Raw genomic sequence first — 26,491 nt, 5'->3', positions numbered from 1 at the left:
AGAAGGGGACCCTACCATGAGCCCAGTAGAGATTGTACTTCAACATCCTGCTTGATTAAAGCTTGTTGTAGCTTCCCTCACTTTACTAAAGGTCCTGTTCTGTTTAGCCAGGAGCACCACTCTGCATCGGAGCTTGCCGTTCACATTTAGCTGCATTCCCTGAGCACTGAGTACAGGTAAAGCATCGTGGTTGCCGGTTTCTCTCCATTCGCATTAATTCTGACTAACCAAGAAGGTAACATTCCAAACAGAATCCCACAGTAAAGAAAGAGCTGTGGATCTCTTGATAACCCATAAGGATCTCCCAACATTGGTCGACCAGATTACATAACAAAAGCAGAGATCTGTTGACATCAAAATTTGAGCATGTTCATGACTACTGGTTTCCAACTAACCAGAGAGCTTTTAAGCTGGCAATATCTTAGAGGTCACTGGGCTTAACCTTCCACAAAACATCAGGAAGATTCAGTTATTCACAGGACAATGGTGATTCTCCAGAGAGTACCGACAGTGGTAAAGTTTATTAGGACCTTCTCTGTAGGTAAGGATTAATAGCTAAACCCGGAAAGTTCATGACTTTCAGGTGCCCTTGAAAGTCAAATTTTACTAGAGTTTTTCCAAATGGAATGTATTACCTATAAGGCATAAGAAGTGGAACACTTACACAGAAGAAGCATTAGGAATAATGAAGAAAAGATTCCTGAATGCTTAAGAGAATCAAAGAAGATGACATCTATAATAACTTCCAAACCTAATGTTATGTTACATGTAATATATCTTCAGCCATTTATAGTTACCTAGAAGAGAGCTAATATAAATCAAAGGCTTAACCTAGGGAGATGTTTATTTTAAGGAACAATATAGAACTTTAAGTAGTCTTTGTAATTCTCTGCTGGTCTAATGCTAAATCCTGAAAGGGAAACGGTGGCTAAATTCCTTATGCTTTAGTACATTCAAGAACCCTATTAAAAATGTTTATTTCAAGCTCTGTTGGAAATAGAGGAAAACAATCAATATTGGCCAAATAAAGCAGGACCTACTTGCTGGAGAAATGCCATCACAGAGGCTGGAAAATGTTTAAGGGAGAAAAAACAATTTTGCTAGTTGTAAGTGGATATTAATTAGGCAGCTCAAGTCCTTCAAGTGTATACCTTCTCTTTATATCAAATATCTTTACAAGCTGTCTTCTATGACCTTCACAAAAGAGCTGCTCTGAAATCTTCCCTCCCAACAGGGCCCCGGCTCCCTTCCTAGAAATAAAAGTCTTGTCATTGCATTTCTTCAGTCTCCTCTCTTCACTCTACCCTTTTATTCAGTTTCGCAATCTGCAAAATCATTTCTCTTTTCCTAATGGCAAAGTATTATAAGTCTTAGGACCTTGTTTAAAATATTTCCTGTCTAAGATTAATATAAAACCATCTATAACTGAATTATTTGAGTTTTCTTAATTCTCTCCTTAAATGTTAAAATGTTAATTCAGAACAGCCTATGAATGAATTAGATTTAGTCCATGTATAATTCAAGTTCCCAAAACTCACAGCTTCCATTGCCTTCCTTGCTGGAAATTAGACCTTTGAATGTGTCTACGGTTTTGTCAGTGATTTTCAGGGCACCATCTCAATAATAATTTCCCTGTGTTCTCTTGAGCCAACCCCTCTCCCCTTCTTTGGACCACCATTGATTGGCTTTGCTGCCAGCAACCACTGAGGGCTCCCTGCTTTGATACACTCAGCTGTCCTTGCTGGTTCCCATACCCGTGACCACCACGATAGCCTCAGGAGACAATATAGCTATTTCTCTTTTATGTTGTTCCAAGTATAGAACATGGCCTTCCACTTAATCTTTCACAAAATAGAAAAGATTATTCTATTACTCTTGATGAGGGTTAACAGATGGTCCAGGGGTAATGGAAGGGCAACAAGCAAGACACAGAATGATTTACAACAAGCTGCATGAGCCCAGACAACTCCCGGTGTTCCTTAAAGAGCCATCTCCCTTCCTCACCGTGGCTGCCTCCTTGTAGCCAAGGGCAGGTCCCATCCTCATTGTCAGAAAAGCTTGGGCCATCTCTATGGCTCAGTAGGTAGACCAAACCATCTCTCAGACTCAGGGAAAGGGAAAGAAAGCTTTTCTCTTATTTCATCACAAAACATGTATCCTAAAGTCGTCATTTTCCATGCTGAAATTTACTTTCTTGTAGAATTATTAACAATATAGTTTGGTCCTTGGAATCCCTAAAGATAGCCACACAATCATCTCAAATCTGTACATTTACCCAGGTATTTATCATCATGCTTTAAATAATGAAGTCTATTTGGGGTTTAGGGGTGTGGGGGGTGTTGTCCTAACATCAATTAAGTTGTTTTCATTCTCTCCTCATTACTGCTCTGAAGACATGGGACCCCCTAACTCACACGTCACACAGGGCTATCTTGGTACATGAGTAAAGACCTAAAGATGACATGGGTTGCCCTGGGTGTGTGACCACACTGGGTGGAGAAATTATATTGGGCTCCACAATTCTGCCAAAGAAAGTATTCCTTTCAATAATATGGAGAGAAATGCCGAATGGTTTAAAACTATTCTATCTGTACAATGCCAATCACATATATGTTTTCATTCTAAAATTTTTAAATTGAGATTCAGAAATTGTATGAATCGTTAGACCAACATGAGTGGGCAAAGTCTAAGGCAAACGTTTTGGGTAATAAAACTGAGTAGGCTGGGTTCTAACACCCAGCAGATTTTTAAAGTCATTATTCAGCAGCATATACCAGAGATCGAAAGGGGGTTAACACTGATGACAGTTCAGGGGTGAACATTTTTCCATAGGCTATCTCATTGGACCATGGCAAACAGCCTGAAAGGTAGGGGCTGTTATTTGCATTTAATGAGTAAGAAAGATGAGAGTCATGCTTGAGCAATGCCATTCAGCTAGTAAGTGGAAACACTGGAATTTTTATTCAGTTCTCTTTGACTGGAAGGCCTGTGGTCCATCTTTAAAAAATGGCTTAACTAATACCTAGTAAGACATGAACTTCAAATGATATCTACAACAGAGGGCACCAAATTTAAACTTTTGCAAAACAAACCTATATTCTTTTTTTTGAGAAGCATCCATTGTCAGGTTAGGAACAAATAACTCATCACTTGGTCAATATGGGGTAGTCAACTGGTTTCACAGGCTCTTTCCTCAAGACAAATTGAGTTAACTGCAAAAAAACACCAAAAAAAAACCATTTAAAAAAAACTGCTTGATGAATCAACTCTGATGGACAAAAAGAACCTGTTACTTTCAGGTTTCCTGACCTGGAAATAAAGAATTACAAATGTCATATGCTTGCTAAGATATCCTACCTTAGCTTATAAATCCTGCAAGGTAGCCACCTGTGAGGTACCTATGAATAATATTTATGATTTGAATTTTACAGGTGAGAAATCTGTGGCTCAGAGAGGTTACACAGCTTGCAAGCAATGAAGCCAAGAATCAAATCCAGCTTTATCTGATTCTGGGTTCGGTACACTCTCCACTGTATCTTACAAAATCAGAAATTTCAGACACCACTGAAAATGCGGTCTGGCTGAGCACAGGCGCTGTGGAAATGTGTGTTTGAGAGGCTTAGTGGTGACGCTGAGTCGGAGTATCAGGGACAGATTTCCCAGGAGCACTGCCAGACGGGGAGGTTTGCTGGTAGGTCAGGTGATGGACCCTACAGGCATTTATCTTCCTGGAAAGAGGAGGGAAAGGCCTGATTGATAGCACGTTAAGAAGCCAGAGGAGAAAAAGAGTTATATTAAAAATGAAAAAAAAAAGAATATCAGTAATTCATAACTTTTTGTTTTTAAATTTTCCTTTGCCCAGAGACTAATGGGCAACTATACAAAGCATTGTAACCTGAAGCAATAAATACAAAATTCAAAAAAAGCAAAATTCTCTATAAATTTCCAAAAAGGGCAGAGCAACAACAAATAAGTGTACTGTTCTGTGCCATGAAAGTGAACTGTAGAGTTAAGAACTGTTTGACTTCATATTTAAAAATAAACAGGCATTCTTCATTTTTCAGGCATTGCCCTTCTAGATCTGACTCAGAGGCTTCAATAGATCCTTCCAATAACTTGTCAGTAGAAAGAACATTTACAGTTGATTTAGAAACTAATTTAGATGTTTTAAAATTTCCATAGTTACATCCTTGGTCTAGTGGCAAAAGTCAAATAAAATGTGTAAAGCAAAGAGAAATAGAGCAAAATTTACACCAGTGTGAATTCAATAATTCTTATTAAAGACAAATAAAAATCACACACACACAATGAAGAAAATAATTAAAGGGAAAGAGCCAGAGGGGGTAAGAAAAGGATTAGTTCATACAGATTGGCAGTTTTAAAAAATTTAAAACATTTCTGTTTTCTCTTTTATTTATTTCCTTAAGCATTCACAGTGAGCAAAATAAAATAACTTTTCCCATAACAGATGACCATACATCTTGGTCATTTCCTGGCTTGGTCCTGAATTGTTCATGTGCAAATCTCTGTCAGAGAGTGAAGATGACTGTGTAATGTGGAAATAAAAGAGAAAGGATTTGAATGTGGAAACAAAATTCCTATCAACTATCAAAAAATTTAGTCAGTCAGTCAGTTATTTTGGGGCACTGACTGTGTGCCAGAGACCTACATCTTTGAACTAGCGTTGAGTTTGCTACCTTGCAACCCAAGGCTCACATATAACAAAGTGGCACATTAAGTGAATTTTAATAATGTTTATGTATATTGCTATCACCAAAAATAGTACTGACTTGAAGGATTTCCCCTTCCTTCTATGTTGGACTAGTACCAGACTTACCTCTCTTCCCTTACAAATAGTAAATAAAGCTGTAATAGGATGGAGAAAACCTTCCAGTAATCAATTGCCTGTCAGAAAAAAGCTCAATGATCTTTTAAGGTAGACAACATAGTCCAAACTCTGTACAATATATTATTCACAATGTCCAGCATATAATTTTAAAAATTCTATATATGCAAAGATGCAGGCAAATATGATTTGCATCAAGAAAAATATCAATCAAAGGAAAAAGACTGTTAAATGCCCCAGATGTTATAATAAGCAGACAATGACTTGAAAGCAGCTATCAAATAGGTATGAAGGATTTAAACAAAAAAGTGAACTTAAGTCCTGATTAGGAATCTCAGCCAAGAAATGAAAATCATGTTTTAAAGCCAATAGAAATGCTAACTCTGAAAATTATAATGTCTAAAAGTTTAAAATATTCACTGTTTGGCATTAAAATAAAATTGGAAATAGCAATAAGAAGAGTCAATAAACTTTAAGACATATCCATAGAAATTAACCACTCTGACTGAAACACAGAGAAACAGAATTTAAAAAATAGAGTCTTATGGAAGATATCCAGAATTTTAATATCTATGTAATTAATTTCATAATAAGGGGAGACAGAAAATGGATGAGAAAAAAATACTTTGAAAAGTTGTGAAATTTTTCCCAAATTTGGTAAAAAATATCGATGTACAGACCCCCAAAATTTACTTAACTTTCAGTAGCATAGATAAGAATGAAACTAAACTTATTCACATCACAGTCAGACTGACAATCAAAAAATTTAAAAATATCTTTAAAGGCCCTACAGGAAAATGTCACATTATATTCAAGAAAAAACAACAGTGACAACTGGCTCCTCGTTAGAAACAACGGAGACCAGCAGGCAAAGAAACAATCTCTTTGGAGAACGGAAGGTGGGGTGGGGAGGGGCACTGGCAGTGCTCGGCTGGGGCCGGCCGGCCTGCGGGGGTGACGCTGGTGACTGTGGACCTTGGCCTCGGCCCCATTCTCAGCAACATCACTGTGCCCCCTAGTCCCGAATCCCGAAGCCTTCAACTCCACTGGTCCTGTTAGCGTGTCCGCATCCTGCGCAGGGAGCCTGATAACTCTCAGCGGTAAACTCCGCTGTCCGCGGGAGTGTTCAGGACACCGCAACCCCTCAGCCGGTCTGTTCTATCCCTGCCTCACCTGCCGAGAAAGGCCTGTGGCACTGAGAATGCTTCTGAGCTTCCATCTTCCCCACTCTGCCTGGGAATTTAGGGCACCAGGCTGTTATTCTTTGAATTCTACAAATCTACTAGTGTGTCTTCTGCAAAAAAGCAGCCCTGGGATTTTCTTCGCTATTCCTGACCTTTCCCTCTTCTCTTTCTTGCTTTTATCCTGCCCGTTCCCGATTCCTGGATGGAATTTTCCTTTAATAACTGGCAAAAATTTCTTTTATGTCCCATCCTCCTCTTGGTTATTCTTCAATTTTCATCGGTTCTTAACATATAAAATCCTACCTATATAAGTAAAAAATCTAGCTACTAATTTATTTATTTTTTAATCCTCACCTGACAATATTTTTTCCATTGTTTTTCAGAGCAAGTGGAAGGGAGAGGGAGAGACAGAGAGAAACACCGATGGGAGAGAGATACAGCGATTGGTTGCCTCCCACACGAGCCCGGACCGGGGCCAGGGATCGAGCCTGCAACCGAGGTACATGCTCTGGGCTGGAGTTGAACCCGGGACCCTTTAGTCCACAGGCTGACACTCTAGCAACTGAGCCAAGCCGGCTAGGGCTAGCTACTAATTTTAAAATAGAATTGTTTGAAACTTAAAGCAATGGCATCTTATGTCTCTATTTTCTTTCTAGGGACCATAAGCTCAGCCTGAAGGCCTAGTAGTAAAAGAAAAAAAGAGCAAAAATAACCAAGAAGAGAAAATGCATTTTGTCATATGTCAAACAGCATCTGTTTTCAATAGTATTCCACTGCGTGCATGTACCAAAATGCACTTATCCTATCTGCCATTGTTGAAAATGTAGGTTGCTATTCATTTTTTCATTACTTTTTTAAGTTTAAAAAGAGCATTTTAAGAGGATTAGAAACCAGGGATTACAGGGAGAAGGTAGAAAGACACTGGGAGAAGAGCTCGTGCCACTGCTCAGCCCCCTTTCTCCTCCAGATCACCCTCTGTCCTTACTATTGGAGCCTTGATCTGCTGCACAATTAAGAATTCAGCATAGAAGTGTGTTCATCTGGATTCCATTAGAACCTCCTCTAATGAGCTCATCAGTGCTCCTTGTGTGTGCTTGCTTCCTCAGATACAATGCCTGAAATATCTTGTCGGCTTAAGCCAGCAGTTTCCTATCTAGGAAAAACAAATAGATTTTCCATCCATGATGACTTACTATTTTTAATAAACTAAATATCAGACATGAAACCAATAGGCAGTTTTGAAGGAATTTCAATCATTTACACTTCTTTTATTCAAAACCTAATTTCTATTGAACAAACTCCTCCCCTAATTACCCCACCTAATCCATCACCGAGTCTTCTACTTTCAAACTCCTTCTCAAATCTTGTCCACTGCTCTTCATTCCCAGTTCCATTATGGTAATGTGAGCCACATCCCCTTCTTCCTTGAACTTCTGTGAAGCCCAGTGACAGCTTTTAGTCTTACCCCCTACAACCTTTCACATAGCAGCCAATCATCTTTTAACACGTAAATTAGATGACACCCTTCTTCCGCTTCAATCCACTGTACTCTGAATAAAATCTGAACAGCTTGCAGTCATAAGACAGTAGGTGACCTGGCTCCTACCTATCTCACTTCATATATTTTTTGCACATACTATCCTCAAGCCAAAGAAGTTTTTTCCTGTTCCTTGAACAAGCCAGACTCTCCCCTTCCCCAGGGGCTTGTACTTGCTTTCCCCTCTGCCTGGAAACCTCTTTTCAATTTTCTCAACATAGTAGACTCTTTTAATCCTCAGGTCTCAAATCCAATACCATCTCCTTAAGAGAGGTCTTACTTCACCAATCTAATTAAAGACTCCTCATGACACACTCTATCTCATCAACCTCACATTAATTATCATCTGAAGTTATTTTTGTTGGTTTTATTTATTTATTTACATCTGTTGCCAACAGAGATTTTTAAGGTCTCTGAGGAAATAAACTTTGACTTAGTCACTCCTGTACATCTAACGCTTATCCAGAACTTGATATGTAAAGATACTTAATGAATGTGTTAGATGAGCATGTGAATCTTTTTGTTGTGACTCTCAAGCTGCCATGATTCCTGTAGAGGATCCGTTGACCAGTAGCAGCAGCTTTGCCTGGGAATATTTAGAAACATAATTCCCATACCTCACCCCACCCAGACCTACTAAATCCAAAATTCTGGTGTGGGCTGGACATTTGTGTTGTAACAAGCCTTCCAGTCACAGTTAACCATTTTGTTCTCCCATTTTACAGATGAAGAAACTAGACATGTGGAGTAATTTCCCCAAGTTAATAAATAATGGATCTAGGTGCTAACTCTGAAGTCCTAGAACTTAACCAATGAGCCATGCTCCCCTAGAGTCTAGAAATGTACAAGTCAATATAATGAGGTTTTTGCCTTCAGCATCAGTACAATGAACCAAATATTAGAATCAATAATTCTAGAATTTTGTAGAAATGGCTCTTATTTGAGTTATGTACAAGGTTCTAAAGGAACATAGGAGCAGACACTACTGCCCGGAGTGATGAGGGAAAGATGCTAATCCAGGTGCCATTTCAGGTGTGCCTTTACTAACAGGTGAGAATGGGCCAAACAGAAAAGGAATATCATGGTTGAATTCAGCTCCCTGGAAGTGAGGTTTGGGGTCAATGGTGACAGGATAATTTTGAAAGACTACAAAAGTAGCCAGATCCTGAATTGTCCCAATCTATATTAGGCAACTCAAGCTGCCCTACAAAATATATAGACTGGGTCACTTAAATAACAAACATTTATCTTCTCACAGTTGTTGAGGCTAGAAGTCTGAGATTAGGGTGCTACCATGATCACATTCTGACGAAGACTCTCTTCCTGGCTTGCAGATGGGCCACCTTCTCATTGTGTATTCATATGACCTTTCCATATGCATGAGCATGGGGTGAGGAGAGAGAAAGGGAGGGAGGGGGAGAGGTAGAGCACTCTGGTCTCTCTTCCTCTTCTTATAAGGACAACGATTTTATCAGATCAGAAAACAACTCATTGGGGCTTACAGCTTTAACGTATGAATTTGTATGAAACACAATTCAGTCCATAGCATTTCCCCCCAGCACCCCAAAATTCCTGTCCTTATTGCATGTAAAATACATTCATCTTATCGCTACAGCCCCCAGTCTTAAATCATTCCAGTAACAACTGCAGTCTAAAGCCCAAATTCTCGTCTAAATATCATTCTAAATCAGGGACAGGTGAGATGGGAGGTGCAATTCATTCTGAAGCAAAGTCTTTCTCCATTTATGAACCTGTGAAACCAGAAAAGTTATGTGCTTCCAAAATACGATGATGAAACAGGCATAGGATAGACATTCTCATTCCAAAAGAGAGAAACAGGAGAGGTAAAGTGGTGATGGGTCCCAAGAAAGTCCAAAGCCTAGCAAGCAAATTCTATTACATCTTAAGTTTCAAGAACAATCCTCTTTGGCTCAATGCCTCTCATTCCATGCCCACTGGGGTGGCAATACCATCACCTGCAGCTCTCTGAAGTGGCCTCATCCTCTAAAACAAAGAAGGAAACAGCCTTGCACCATGGGCCTGTGGTGGGAGTGGAAGCCCTGATGATATCTGAATAAAATTTGGGTTCATTTTCCCCTTTCCTTGAATAATACTGCATGTTACAGCAGAATCACTCTACGATGTGGTCCTGTACAATCCAAGAAGTCTCACAATTCTTCATTCTGTTCCATTTCTGCCCTCCTCCTCTTTAGTCCAAACCAACAGAGTCTCTGCTGGTATAATCCCATTTTTATCCCTGGCTTCTGCTGAGATGGCTGATTAACATCATGCGAAACTTTTTTAAGGAGTGATTATCCAGCCATATCCTTAGTGTTCTCTCTAGAACAAGCATTTTCTTTGCTTTCTTTCTCTCTCTCTTCTCCTTTTTTTCCCCCCAATATGGATATGTAGATACTTTTGCAAATTTTTAAGTTCTTTTTCCTTTTTGCTTAAAAATTAGTTATTTGATTCATCTCTCTCCTTTCACATTTTACTCTAAGCTATCAGAAGGAAGCAAGCCACTCTTTCAACACTGTTCATCTACATATCCAGTTTCATTGCTTTTCAAGTTCCACCATCCACAAAATACTAGAGCACAATTCAACCAAGTTCTTTGCCACTTTATAACACGAATCGCCTCTCCTCCAGTTTCCAATAAACTATTCTTCATTTCCATCTGACATCTCATCAGAATGGCCTTTAGCATCCACATTTATACCAATATTCTGTTCATGGCAATCTATGCTTTTTCTAGCAATATACCTCAACATTTCTCTAGGCTCTACCCATTACTCGGTCCCAAAACACTTTCTACATTTTTAGTTATTTGTTATAGCAGCACCCAACTTCTTGATACAAAATCTGCATTAGTTGGCTAGGGCTGCCACAACAAAATACCAGACTGGGTGGCTTAAACAACTAAAATTTATGTCTCACAGTTCTGGAGGCTGGAAAATCTAAGAGCAAAGTGTTGGCCAAGTAGGATTCATTTTGAGCAAGCTCTGGTGTCTCTTCTTATAAAGATATAAATCCTACATATTAGGGTTCCAACCTATGACTTCATTTAATTTTAATTGCACCCTAAAGATCCTGTCTCCAAATACATTCACAGTGGGGGTTAGGGAACAACATATGGTGAGTGGGAACACAATTTGCTCCATAGTACCTTGCTACAGAGTTTGCCTTTTATTCTAAGGAAAATAAGGAATTGTTGAAATATTTTAATGTAAGGGTAACGACCAATAATTCTCTTCTTATTCATTCCCACCAAGAATATAACAATACACATTTTAAAGAAGGGTTCAGTTTAATACCTGAGAAAAGATAAGTCAGCAGTGCAATTGAGGGCCCTGTTACCCAACTGGAGTGTGAAGCCAAGTTCCCTCCATGGCACCTGTCAGCAGCCACCTTCAGTCACTTGGATTCTGCTTTGGCTCCTCTATAAATTTTTTATTGTACCCTCCTCCTAATTGGAATCTTTGTGGTATTTGAACGTTCATCTTGAATTAAATATCATTTCACAAAAAACTGACAACTGACGATAAAGGGAAAGCTACCATTATAAATCACCTGGCACTCATACAGTAAGGCAGATACTGGGAGTTGGCTTTTCCAAATGCGTTGAGTGCAAGATTCAGAATTTTTGCCTTGCAGCTATAGAATGATATTTTGAAATGTGTGTACATAAAGAATTATATGTCTTCTGTAAATAATTTGACAGATATTGGAGCTTATATATATACATATACATATATGTATATATATATGTATATATAAACCTTGAAGTGCTTATTTTTAATTCTTAATATTCAGTCTACACAAGAAGCATTCTATTAGCATATGTTTTATGTTCTCTAAATTAAAGAAATATCACATTATCCAGAAAATGGCTTGAAAAGAGTCTGGAAAAAATCTATATACACAAAGGATTTTAGTATCAGGCATTTCCGTACACAACATAGCCTTCATAGGTCACAGATCTCTTTGATGCACTATAATTATGGGTTGGTGTTAGTTGAGTAAAGAAACTGCATCTTTGGACAGGATTATGAACATCTAATTTATGGAAATTCAATGCAGTTGTAAAGAAGCAATGAAATACATTAATGAGCTCTGGTACTCAGGACTGCATTGCAAACTGGAACACAACCATGGAGCTACAAAAAATTCAAACACGTTTAACCTCCAAACACTGCAAAATGTGTGGTTCATCAAAGACCATTCTCTTCCAAGAAGAAGTTCTTGAGGAGCAGGCTGAGTTTCAATAAGGCATGCTCCCAAACTGAGTAGCATGAACTCAGAATCAATTTGCATGTGGGCAATCTTGGAGGTTTTCTGTGAAAAACTGCTCATCTCTTGCACTGTTTTTCCATGCCACCTACACAACTTAGTACATTGAGCAAAGAGAGATTTGCTAAAAGAGATTGTACATGCAAACGGTTGGTTTTTCAAATGTATACACATAATTAAATGGGGATGTACATTCTGCAGAGTTGTCTTGCTCCCCTCCCCAAAAGTTAAAATGAATGCAGCACTGGTTTAAAGAAAAAATAAATAAATTTGCTGAGACAGGCCTGACGGGCTCTGAATATACTAGGGAAGGAGATAAGAACAGTACAAGTTCAAGAGCAAGCAAGCTTGCCTTTATTTGCGTGTCAGGGTCTTTTCATCAGTCCAAAACCTTCTCTTTTTTCTATCACCCTGCTTTAACCTTTTTTTTTTTTTTTTTTGGTCTTTGTAAGTTTCTGAAAATAAAAGCCACAATGTAAGTGACACAATTAAAATTGAATTAGAACTTGCTGTGTGACAACTCTGTGCTAAGCTCATTTAATCCTTAAGGCAATGCTAAAAGGTTGGTGCTAATATTATGATCTTTAACTGAAGCTAAGATACCATCTTAGGTTAATCTCTGTGCCTGTATACTGGACCCAGTTGTGTTCATCAGGTCTACTGAGTCTCTTGCTTCCCAAGCCCGGGCTGCTTGGCAGCTTCCAGTTCCAGTGGCATCTCCAGCAGTTCCCTGGTTATAAAGGCATTGCCACCAAGGCGTGGTCAGGCAGCCAGGCCAGAAAGTGCACTGGCCTTCTGATGTGCGAACATCTAGCTTCAGAGTGACCTCCGTCAGGTCCACTGTAGTGGGGCCTCCAGAGCTCCAGCACTCAAGTCCAGCACAGCCAGGCCTCTGCCGGCTCTCTCTCCTCGGGGGAGAGGTCAGCTAACACACCAGATGTGGGGAAAATTAAATCAAATTTTGACCAGTGAGTGACAGGAGAAAGGAAGGAAACTGTTCACACATCAAAATGTTCTAATACACAGTGATTTCATATGGCTTTTCCAGATATATCATTTCTGATCTCGACTGGCTGGGTTTTGGGGGGAAGCTATGGCCAGCTTTGTAACACATCTCCCATTTTTGCATTTGTTTCTCCCCTTTCCTGACTCAATTCGCTTTTTTCTATCACTCCCCAGGACTCTAATTTTCACCTCACACTCCCTCTCCCCACCTAAAAAAATCATCAGTATATAATTTTGGCCTCAGTCTCTGTTTTCAAAGACCCTCCAGCTAATAGAGATGGATGTGCAATTGATTGTAAGGTGCATGAAGAGCTCAGAAATATGGACATGTGCTAATGCCAATATCGCTGATGCCAATTACTGTTCTGAACACCCTGCATAACATTAATGGTTTTAATCCTCAAAGTTGCTTTTTGAAGTAGGTACCATTGCCCCATTTTATAAGGCAGGCAGCTGGTGCTCAGAGTTTATGTAACTTTCCCAAGATCAGTCAGTAATTGATGGAGCAAGTTAGGAATCCAGTTTTTGTTTGTTTTGTTTTCTGAGTCCAGAGCTCAGGTTTTAGTCTCCCCGTGGCACTCCCCTCTGCCTTTTCCCTCCACAAAGCTGCATGGGCTCTTCTAGGGGAGGCAGTGTCAGAGTCTAGTCTCTGACTCCCTCCCTTGTTTTAAAGATCTATCCAAAATATGTATCGATGGTGAGCTCATCGCTCATCTTTCTCTTTTTAAATCCCCACATCTTTAGCAAAGCTATTCTCTCTACTTCACTACACACAAACCTTTCCCTTTTGAGCGCTTTTAGCAATTACCACATAATGCCATACACTGTCATTTAAAAAGAAGAGATTTTAAATTTATTGAGTGCTTACTAGGTATTAGGGACTGTCTGAGCATATAGACACATCATTAAATTAATTCTAACAAAAATCTTATTTGGCAGACACTACTATTCCATTTACAGATGAAATAACTGAATCTTGGGAGGTTAAATCACTTGCTAAGGTCAGAGTGTTAATAAACACCAGCAGTTTCCACCGGCCAGTACATCAATTTATCACTCTTTCTGTTTTCTTCCAGAGTATAAAAACAGGTTTTATACTTTTCTATAACCACCATAGTGTCTAATGCAACACTGCGTATGTGAAAGACACTCAGCAAAGGGAGTGATAGATGATTGCATGTAAGTATGCCATAAAATATAGCAGTGAAGGGGAAGAAAAGTTATTTTACTGCCATGGTGATTATTCTGCCCACATGTTTTTCTGGGGCTTTATTTTGTTTTAAATCATCCAAAACCTGATCTCTGTGGTCACTTTTCTTGAATAGGTAGAAATCCTTGGACAGATTTCAGTATATAACTGCTTCATTTTCTTTTACCTTCCTATGGAAATTGCTCAAAATTCTTATGCTTATATATATGAGCCAATCCTTCAGACTGTGGAAAATTTCTACATTTATTATTGTACATATGTACACTAGAAAAAGTCCCCCAAAGAAAGAAACATTTATAAGTAACCAATTATCCAAACCAGTCTATGGATGTCAGGGTACAGCTGACAAATGAATTACCTGGGTTCTTTTTAGTCAAATCAGAATTTGGGCCCTCGACTTTTTAAATCCTTAAATCCAGTCATCAATTCTTTGAGACAGGCAAGAGCACTAGATCAACCATTTTCAGACCCTTGGGTCTTGGCCACATATACAAAATCCTAAATATACTTTAACCACCAACTGGCATTCAGACGTATGTGCAATGCCGGTGGGCTCATGTTGTTTTCTCCTACAAAAAATGATCTTTTCTTACCCTGAGTAAGGTTATTTCTTCACATCTAATCAGTAGGGAAATAAAAATTACTTACTCCAGAAAATATGAATCTGCTCTTTTCTGTCATTTTTGCTACCCCTCAAGCCATTTCTATCTCATTAAATGATTCCCAGAAATAAAATCCCACAGAGTCTGCAGGTCTGTATCCCACCAAACTAGCCACCATTTCAACACCACAGAAAAATCTAGGAAAGGTGGGCTGCTAAACTGGAGAAAGGAGAATAGTAAGATAAGCATCATAGTTTAAAAAAGATACTAGATTTATATCTCAAATAATGTGATACTTGAACCTAGCCTCCATAGCCAAAAATAGCATGAACTTATTTTGCTTGCCCATTATAAATCCAAATCTAATTTATCACCTGGTAGCAAGATTCCAAGGTCTTTTCCACCATTAGTGCTTTCCAGGTTTTTCTAATCCATTTAATATCTGTATTTAACATGATTTTGCCCCATATGTATCAAGTTGCATTTGCCCAAACTGAATCCCTTTCTATCAGTTACTACTCCTGCTATTGCCCTTTTCAAGCTCCTTCATATGACTTTCCCAGGTAAAGCCCTCACTGCTTTTCAGCACAAAACCCCTGTCTTTTTGATAACCTGCAATGTGTTTGTTGAACAGTAACCCTTTATAATAGTAAGTATAATAGTCATTCAGTTTCCATACAAACAGAAAATAATTCAGGCCCCTGGGCACACATCACACATACAGGTATTCACGCCAGGCGATTTCCTTCTGAAGGTATGCATGGCTTTGCAAACTGGAGTGAATTCTTTGCCAAACCATAGAGATTATCAGAAATTGCAGTGCTCAGTAACAATTATTGACCTTGCAGACACATTACACTGAAAAAAATGACTTTATTTTAAGTTTCCAAATCCTAAAATTAAATATTCTATAAACCTTCCAATTCAGTTCTAAAGTACCAGTCAAAGTTTGGGTGTAAATAAGCAGAAACTTAAATATTTTCTCCCCAACCAGATATTAACTATCTCACCCCCATATAAACCAAGTGATATACTGACTATAATAATTTGTAAGCACAATAGAGTGACTCCGGTGATCTGACAGACTAGTATTCTATGAGTATTCTGAGTGCAGCAAGTGATGCTGCATTTTATAATGACAATACATATAGGACATTTCATGATTAGCAGACGTCTTGCTAGATAGAGACTAGAGACCATCATTTAGGTGGAAAAGAACAATACTGGGATTTAGGAAATCTAGGCCACACTCCCACCTCTACTAATTTGAACCTACTATCTTGCAGGGCATGTGAACATTTCTCTGGCCTTTATTTTCACCAGTAACTACGGAGTGGGGCTAGGTCATCTGCAATGTATTCTCAATCTACTTATTTCTGCAATACTCAATAATACTGAATAATTAATTTTTCATATAAGTAATCAATGAGAAGTGATCAATGAGAATTTTTCATATAAATGATCGATGAACTTAAGAAATAAGTCAATTACCCTTTTTTAAAAAAAAGAAATATAGGTCTACTTTCTTCTTTTAAAAGCTTTTTGGCATTTTTGTTAATCAAATTTTATAATGGCAAATAATATTAATCTTATAACTAGAAGGTAATAAGCCCTGTGATATAGAAATAAGCCTTCGGTTTGAAATGTTTCCACTGATAAAATTCTTCATATAAAACTTGCTACAGTTGATCTTATGGTCTTAAATAGAATTTAACTTCATTCTAGCATTCATTGTTATCCTGATAGAATTTGCACTAGATCAAATGCTATGGGCTAATCTTTTTTTAATAGTTCTCATTCTTGACCACACATTAGAATCACTGAGGGAGTTTTAAAATGTACTGACACACAGCACCAGAGATTCAGGTTTGATGGGTCTGGGGTGTGGCCTGGGCATCAGGATTTTTAAAAGCACCCCAAGTAACTCTAACATGCAGCCAATGTAGAGACTATAGGATGTTAAAATATAGAATCAATGAACACTTGTAGATGCTAAGCATTGCCACATGGTAAAGTATTTAATCATTACAACTCTACTTGGCAAGAACCATTATTTTACTCACGAAGAAATTGAGACTCAAAAAGATAAACAATTTTTTCAAAGTCATACAGCTATAGAATGGGAATGTAGAGATTTTAATTCAGTTCTCTATCTTTGCAGATCAAGCTGGTAGCACCCGCTAATGCCATGAACGCTCAAGCTCTGCAGGCCTTTTTTACTACACTATAGGGCACTTCCTTGCTCCTCTCAGTCACATCCACTTCTCTGAATTTTTAGCATCACAGTCATACTTCAGTTTCAACAGTCAACCCACTTTGTTCCTAAAAGATTCCAAACCAGATAACAGAGATCAAAATCCCAGGCCAGCTAAGAGTTGGAGGCAGCCAAATTCTCAGCTATTTCACTAGTAGAGACCCAAACGGAGTAGATTCCCTCCCAGTCTTCTCAGACTCACTTGCCGATCACCTTCGCACACCACCTAATTCTTCCTTCAACCACATGGCCAAATGGATCAATGAGAAATTACCGTTTGGAATCACTCCCTGTCCCTCCAAATGTACTTGCAGGAGATAGGACAAGGGGGAGGGAATTGGTAGCAAATGAAATTGAATGACAGACAGTAGCCTTGTAAGAGAGATCAGAACCAGGAGGTGATGGATGAATGCCCAACACTGGCAAGAAGCTGAGGGTAGAAGACGCACTGCCTGACAGTGTGCAATAGGCCCCCATCACTTCCATCACCTGCCATTAAGCATCTGAGTATCCGGCAGGTTCACTCTAGTTCCTATTTGTTGTCTAATGAAGATACAGTCAGGGGAATATTTTCAAGGACTTGGCCACATTCCAAATAACTTTTCTTTGAGCTTTCTCTCAGAAGCTCCTCTCCAAATTTTTGTGACCTTGGTCCCCATGCTAAGACTAAATTAAAAACTTGCTAAGAGACAAAGGGCTAGAGCAGAAAACTCGAAGCAGTCGGGCAGGAGACTAAGCCCAGGCTTCCTTCTCATTAACACTTGTTTCCGTCAGTGGGAGTCAGAAGGAGGCCTAATCCATCAGGGGACTGAATCCATTGGCAGACTGGCATCCTTGAGCAACTTCTGTTGGGGAGGGAGGTACAATTTAGTGAAATAATCTTCATCTTTGTCATCAGAAAATGGTAATGGCATTCCAACGGACTATTTGCTAGTCCTGTGAGCTTGGGCAAGTCACTTAAACTTTCTGAGCCTCAGCTTCCTTGTATCAATGGAGAATAAAACAACTTCCTCAGAGTTATGGGGAGGAACGAACGAACCAGTGCCTAAGAAGTTCCTTGCAAAGCACTTGCCGCCACAGAGATTAGCTGGTTGTCTCCTGTGGCTGGAGAGGATAATTACCTGCAGTTAAACGGAAAATCCCTGCTGCTAGTCACCCTTGAGCAGGCAGCACAGAGATGCCCATTGAGAAGCAGCCTCGACACAAATCCATGCTGGGTCTTTCAAGCACCTACCCCAGTGACTTTCACTCTGTTTAAAGGTACTATATGTGTTCTCATACATATACCATGTGTCTCTGGGCCCAAAGTCCCATGGGTTCGTCATTATTCTTCAGTGTCAGGCACTCCAGAGACTGACTCATTGAGTTGCTCCCTGGGACTTCTCCAGAAATAAATCTTGTGCACGCTACATTTTTTTTTTTTTTAATTTACACCATGCAATTCCAAACATACCAAAAGATGGTAAAAATCCATCCAGCTATTTCTTACATGCTGTGGAAATTGCCAAAGATAGAATAAAATTAATTTCAATTTTGTAGACATCCAGTTCATTTTAATAAACTTTAATTAATTATCTATTCTCTATCAGACATTGTGGGATGTGGTAGGAAAATAACAAGACACGGTTTCTACCCTCAGGGGTCCCCGATATAGTGGGGGACACATACACAAAGAAATAATTCCACGCACTGTGGTAGAATTTAGATTGATATTTGTCCAGGGTGCAATGGGAACACTTTGGTAGATGGAAAACATTGGGACAGTCAAGGAGCCAGCCTGAATTGATGGGTCTGGACTGATGTATTTACGAATCCTAGGGCGAATCTAGATGCATAGTCCAAATAGTTCTGAGGACGTCATCCCCTTCAAAATTTCAAGCATTTCTCTGCTATTTCATGGATTCATTTAATAAGTAATATTAAAGATCCACTAGATGACATGCACTGTGCTAAGAAATGAAGAAAAAGAGAAATATGATGCTTTCCTTGCCCTCAGGGTAGAATCAAACACGTAATAACTGAAAAACAGAGTGATGAGTGAAACAATAGAGAATTGTACAAAGCGCATAAACGGCCCGAAGAATTTTAAGGTTAGGTCTACTTTGGTTAGTTGAAAGGTATCCCTGAGCAACAAACATTTTAATTGATTCTTCTGAGGATAGGGGCAGGAAGCATAGGGAACAGCATGTGTGAGGACACAGAAACGAAGTCACACAGGATTTCCCAGAGAACGAGAGCCCCGCTCCAACAAGGGAATTTTCTTTCACTCACCTCATGCTTGCTTAGCACTTTCCACTTCTCTCCATGTTTAACACCAGTTTCCCCCACAGAGCCTGGAAAAGCTAGTAAAGCTAGCAAGCACTCAAGCTTGTGCCCCTGCTTTGACCTGCTCAGTCATAGGGCATATGTAAGTCTCTTTCTCCTCCTAACCCTCAATGGTTAATGATCTCTGAGAGGTTTCTTCTAAAGTTTTAAATAAATTTCATTTTTTAATATATTGGAAAATGAAACCCAGAGATAACTAAGTTCACAGATAGCTACTGACAAATGACTAGAATCCAAATCTCCTAACTTTTAGCCAACAATCTTTGTAGCATCCTGAAGTGGCCAAACTGAAGTACAAATGTGCTGGATAATCCATCCTGCTCTGCTTCTCTCTCTCCAGAAAGGGTGGTTTCTGTGGACTGTATCCACCAGGCTCCCTTGATGCCAGGCTTCTGATTGGATTCAATGGGAGCCTTGATAAAAAGATCCGATGATGGAAGGAGGTAGAAATCAGGGTATTTATGCCCGTCTCTTTCCATTTGGGAAAATTCCTCTACCAAAGGCCACATTTGTCAGTGGCCCTCTCCTAAGGCTACAACTAGAACGGCAGCTACAGTTCTCTCCAAGTGCTGGTCGCCACTCCCTCCCCTGACACTTCAGACCTAGAGTTGCTAATGGCTCCACATGATTGCTAGCACAAAGGCGCCTATACTACTTTCTTGTGGTTGCCCCAGTAGCTACCAGAAAATTGGGTGATTTACAACAACAGAAATTTATTCTCAGTTTCAGAGGCCAGAGTTGAAATCAAGGTGTCAGCAAGATTACAGGCCAGAGGCTCCAAGGGAAAATCCATTCTTTGCCTTTTTGAGCCTTTGGGGCTGACTACATTCCTTGGCTTGAGGCCTCATCACTCCAATCTCTACCTCCACCTTCACACTGCCGCCTCCTCTTCAGAATGCATTATCTTCTTTTGTCTCTTTTTTATAAGAACACTTGTGAAGTCATTTAGGTCCCACCTGGATAATCCCAGGTAATATCCTCATCTCAGTATGTTAACATAAACACATCTGTTACCTTATTAAGTAATATTCATTCTTTTGCTATATAAGGTAATATTCACAGTTTCACGGGTTAGGATGTGGACACGTTTTTGGGGAGGTTGCCATTCAGCCCTCTACAGTGCCTCACCATTCTATGTTGGTTTTCCTTGACTCTGCCCTTCCCTGTTTAAAATAATGCCTTCCTCAGACTCTCTTCAATTACTCCACTTGCCAGTACAAATCTAATCTAATCTAATACAAATGTCCTTTGGTTACCCTTGCAGCACATATGGGAGGATGGGTATAGGAAGCCAGAAGACAAGAATAATACATGAGTTTTACTTAATATTAAATAATTTAAAATATTACTTTTCCATTTTAAGAAAGCATAGCAATAATGTGGAAGAGAAAGCAAATTTCACATGAATTTTATAGATAAAACATGTGATTTGAAGGAAGTTTATTATCCACTGAAGATCATATTTAGCTTCACTCCCTCATTTTTTTTCATCCAGCCACTGGGTCAAGTTGATTCTTTGCTACAAGATGTGAAAGTTTTAGAAATACTACCATACGAGAGCTCACCTTAATTTTTAAAATTGATTTCTGTTTTTAGTCATTAGCCTCTAGGCTTGAAGAATATTACCCATGAAAAGCAGAGGTTTTGTGTTGCTTTGACCCTTTCCCCTTGGGGGCTAGAAAACTCATTTCACCTCTTTCTCCAGTTTACCAGCTGTGCAGTGGTAAGATGATCAGGTAGCAGAGTGACGTTATGTTGGTCAGGTTAATGAGATTTGCAGTACTAGACCATGCCTATGCCTTCATTAAAGGACTTCTTAAAGCGAACTCATTCTAATAACATAATCATACCTCTGTTCTCCATTGATGGCTCCGGGTGGCAAGTGAAAGGCGAAAGTGAAGGACTTGCGACCTAGCAGGTTAGTGACAAACAAATGGCCTATCTTGCAAAACCTGACAACTGGGATTAGCCTCCATGCCAAGAAACATGAAAGAGTCATGGACAATGTGTCAGGACACTGCCTCAGAGAAGCCTAATGCCTAATTTTGCCATTCTTGACTCTTTCCCTTTTATCATTTCCTCATTCAATTCATCAGCAACCCTGCCACATCTCCATAAACAATATATCCAGAATCTAGCCGCTTCTCACCAACACCCTGAGCTACAGCCACCTGGCTGATTGCAGAGCCCAGTGACACAGCTTCTGCTTCTGCCCTTCCTCACTATGAAAACAGCCTATTTTCAACACAGGTCTGCTTTCAAACATGAGTCAGATCATATCTCTCCTCTGATGAAAATCTAGCGGCTTTCCACATCACTGCCTAATAAATGCCAAAACCCTTAAAATGGCTTTCAAGACTTTCAGTCAGTGTTTCTCCATGGAGGTGACAATAATGAAGGGGACTTTTGTAAAATTCTGCGGGGAGGTAGGGGAGGTTATGGTTACCAGGAGCGGCACTCTTGTCCTCCTACTGAGCAGGGCAGCACTGCTAATGTTCTGCATGGAAGCCCACGCAGTGAGGAATCTCCTTGCCACCTGCATGACTTTCTGGTGTCCTCCCTGGACATTACACATGACTTCATTTGGAACTTTATCAAGAATTGTTCTTTTCACAAAGTCATGTCATCAATGACAATGTCACTCATGATCTTTGAGTCACCATTATATCAATTTACGTTTCTTATGTCATGTTGACGGCGATTCTGACTAAAGGTGAAGCATTTGATGACTTCATTAGGTCTTCTGGTGTAATCATACACTAGGGTTTACATATATTTTAGAAATTTCTCAAATATTTTACTCTTAGGGAATTACATGAAATATTTGAAATTATGTGTATAAGTATATTATCTGTGAATTTCATTTCAGGAAAAGTACAGGAGGCATTACAAAACAATTGCTATGGGCCATTGGGTCTGATGAGCACACTTATATGATCTGGCCTATGTCATCTCTGAGGTCCCCAAGGCCCCATCAACTCTCTCTCTACTAGTAGCCTTCTCGTCTAGCAATCCGAGCACAGTCTTCTCAGGGCCTTAGCGCTGGACTTTCCTTCTGCCTGAAATGCAATCCATTTAGACATTCACCTGGCTCTTCATCAGAGTTGCTTCAGATCTCTGCAAAAATGTCACCTGAGCGGTGAGGGCTTCCCTGACTACCCTTTATAAAAGAGCAACCCTTTCCTCCGGGTACCTTCTCCCTTACCCTATCTTACTTCTCCAAAGCACTTATCATCCAGCTGAGCTTCTGTTCTACCTGTACGTGCATTCGCTTATCACCTGCCTGTCCATTTGGAATATAACTACCAGAAGGCAAGACTTCTCATTTCACTAGCGCCTAGCCCAGTGCCTAGCACACAGTAAGCATTCAGTATGTGTTAACTGAGTAAATGAATGGCCTTTCATTTTAATTTAAAATGTTAATTTGAAACCTAAAATTTTTCGCTTTTAGGACCCTTTTTCATTTGCTAAATTATTTTTACAGAATCCTTTTCTTGTTTCATGAATGCAATATATTTTCATGACTCTTCAAATATATTAATGATAATTTTTATTCGTTTTTTAATATTTTATTCTTCCTGCATTTTCTGTTACTCCAAATCTCCCTCTCATTTACCTACCTAGTGATCTATCCGTCTATCTACTTACTACCTTAATCTCATTATTTCAGGTGCCAGTTTTACAGGGAAGGATCCTCTCAGCTCTTTCCTGAGAAGTATCAGCCTGGCTGCTGAGTTCTGGAATGGGCACTGCTGAACAAGAAGGCTTGTGCTTAGTCCATTATTTGCTGTCCCAGGCCTCAACTTTTCATTTCCCCATGTCTGCCATCCCCTCTAGCTTCTCAGGTTCCATTCTACCAGTCACCACTAACTTATTCTGGGTAGAAAGTGAACATCTACCAATATAATTGTTCCTTTAAAAACGTTCAAGCAAATCCCCTATTTTCAGCAAGTACCCCAACATCTCCCCCCACATACTTTGTCCTTAACTTGTGCTTGATGACTTCATTCTAGGGCCTTACTAAGCTTTATGGAGTAAAAAGAGAGTATTTCTCACTGGTACCACCACAATCTATAGACAGTTAACTTTAATTTTCCTCTGTGCCATAGATTTCTTTACCTTTCATCCATTTGTCGTAGTTTCATTGAAGATGGTGTTTGTGTTTTGCCTTCAGTTCTCCTTGTTTTGGGGGTGATTTAGGAGCAGAGATAAAAAGTGAAAAGGTCCTTCCACCATTTGGAAATAACTTATCTTCTACAAAGTTTATAATGGCACAAAATGGTTTTTTGTTTTAATTTTTATCTAATCAAATCTCTAGTTTCCTTGATTTTTGTCACTTGGTGTAATTGTTTCTGAGTGCCCAGTGTGTGTCAAGCAATGGTTAGATGCTAGGGTAATAGCAACAAGCCAGACGGACGTGGACCCCACTCTCATGTAAGCTTTAGCGCAATGAGGATACAGTCACTACCTTGTAGCACATGTGAGGGTGTTATGAAAGGAAAAGTTTGGATGCTGTGCGATCACACCACAAAGGTACTTAATGTCACATAAAGTATAGGAAGTGATGGCTAAGCTGGCTTAATAAGTAAAGTTTAGGGGTTGCAGAATAGGGTGAATGTAGAGAGGAGAAATGGACCATCCAGACAAAGTAATAACAAACTCAAGTGCAGCAGACAGGACAGAGCTCAGCATATTCAAGGAACTGAGACAAGTGCCCTAGAGGAGGAAGACAGAGGGGGTGGGAGGTGGGAGAGTGATTCTGGATAAGAACGAACTGGGAAGAAACCAGAAAGTCTCTCAAGCTATAATAAAAATTTTAGACTTTGGTCTAAGGGCAATGGGAAGTCATCTCTCTAACCAAAGACTAAGGTATTGAGTCATATGTGCTTTATTGTGTGTGTATTTATTATTTAAACATAAAGCCACAGGGATGGCATTTTTATATAGGCTTTGAAAAGTGGATATATATAGATTTTCTTTTAAAAAATATCAAATTCCCCAATAAAACTTAATACATAGTCAATTATTAATTTGTGATGCCTCCTTATTACATATAAAATTGTTACGTAATCTACACTTGCCTCTGTATTATCTGTTCTATTCATTGATCTATCTAACTCTTCTTTTATCAGTGTCACAAGGTTTAAATCATTTTGGCTTTAAAATATCTCTTCCTATGCGTGGCCAGTGTGGTTGAGGTTGTCCCATGCACCACAAAGTTGCTGGTTTGATTCCCGTTCGGGGCACATGCCTGGGTTGCAGGCTCTATCCCCAGTAAGGGGAGTGCAGTAGGCAGTTGATCGATGATTTTCTCTCATCATTGATGTCTCTCTCTCTCTCTCTCTCTCTCTCTCTCTCTCTGTCCTTTCCTCTCTTTGAAATCAATAAAAACATATTTAAAAAAGATATTTCTTCATGTTGACAGAGCAAGTCTTCCCTGATTACTGACAGAGCAAGTTCCTCTTATTCTTCCACATAACTTTGAGTTGAATTAGAAAATCCTGATTTGAAAAATATATATATAAATTTTCATACTGTCACCAGAAGACCTTGAGTCTAAATATAAAGTGACATTCTGTCACAGTCTGTTCAATTACAGAAATGTAGGGACCAATACACTTTAAAGAGTCACCTTAGGTTTAGATAATAACAGCAGTAGCAAACACTTAGTCAACGCTCAAGGCTCTGCCAAGTCCTCTTTATGCATCCATTTATGTATCCAGTCCCCTTGCTGCTTGGCAAGCCTTCAAATGGTCCCGGTCAACTTCACCAGTGGACACAGGTACTTTAATTATCCCCATTTTGTAGTTGATGAAACCAAGGCTTAGATCTGTCAATTCACCTACTTATGGTCACCTGGCCAAGAAAAGATGGAGCCAGATAATGTTTCTGTTTTAACATTTATCTAATGTATAACACCTATTAATTGTCCTTACTCTGTACTCCCATAAAAGTCTGTACAAACTTCTACCAGTCTTTACACTACTCTTAAAATTGTATGTCAGTCCGTCTCTTCTGCCACACATGAGAGGACAGGCCACTTCCTATTCATGTCTGTGCCCCAGTTTCTAACACAGTGAGGTGAACTTCAGTGGAATCAGTTAACACTTGTTGATTGAATTAACTGTTTAACTTTGCTTGAGCTATAGCAGAAGGTGAAAAGATGGGAATGGAAGTCAAGGGCAGGCACAATGGATAGCAAGAACAAATAAAATAATATTTTCTATACAATCTTACCATACATAGACTTGATTGGCTAACACCAGCAATTCTGACCCCAGCCCCACCTCCACATTATCCGAGGGAAGTTAAGAAGTGAATATTAGTCCCAGGAAGAAAGAAGCTTCTGGAGACTAATACAGATTGGTCAACACTCATGGCTGTGCCCCTGAGGGCCAAAGCCCAGGATCAAGAGGAGACCTCATGCTGAAACAGCTTTGCTCTGACCAGGACTGGGAATGTTCCATGATGGGCAGCTACAGACGTGGAGTGTATCTAAGTTTAAGTCCCAAGTAATGATATGCCATTCCTGAATTAGCTGGTGCCCTCCACAGCTGTGACCCACAATGAAATAAGAACACATCTTCAGTTCAGATGCATGGGTTATAATAGTGTAAGTGGCTTTTTACAACATTCCCATCCCTTAGCAGTCATCAACACTTCATCCTTTCCTTGGGGCCCATAACTGTTCTATTAAAACCAATTATGAGCTTTAGTATCTCCATTCAGAAATCAATAAAGGTTTGAGACGAAACTCAAAACTGACATATTCATTCATTTCTAAGAAAAGTTCAGACCAGGAAAACAATCTAATAAGCTTTCTTTTGGAAGAGATCTCAACCTCTCATGCTACAATAAAAAAGCATTTGTTCATTTATGTATTAAAAATGTATTGAGCACTTACTATTAATCTGCGCCTGTTAATCTGTGTTCACAATGAACGATGCCTAAATAAATAGACACTGTAGGGGCTCATAATCTACAGAAAAACCAAACACGAAAATACTTAAATTTGTAAAGGGTGAATCAAGTCTTGGAGAGAACAGAGGACAACAAGATTCATACGGACTCGACTGGACAGGATCAAGGCTACGTGGAGAAGATCCTCTATGAGATATGGATCAAGGCTACATGGAGAAGATCCTCTATGAGATATGCAAAAAGGATGACTAAAAGTTTAGTCAGCAGACATGGGGGAAATATCTACTGAATATGTTCTCACGTCTAGACACTCTCTT

The sequence above is a fragment of the Miniopterus natalensis genome, chromosome 11 (genome assembly GCF_054644295.1).
Source record: "Miniopterus natalensis isolate mMinNat1 chromosome 11, mMinNat1.hap1, whole genome shotgun sequence".
Classification (NCBI taxonomy): domain Eukaryota; kingdom Metazoa; phylum Chordata; class Mammalia; order Chiroptera; family Miniopteridae; genus Miniopterus; species Miniopterus natalensis.
The sequence above is the reverse complement of the archived record's forward strand: the minus strand, read 5'-3'. Positions refer to the sequence as shown.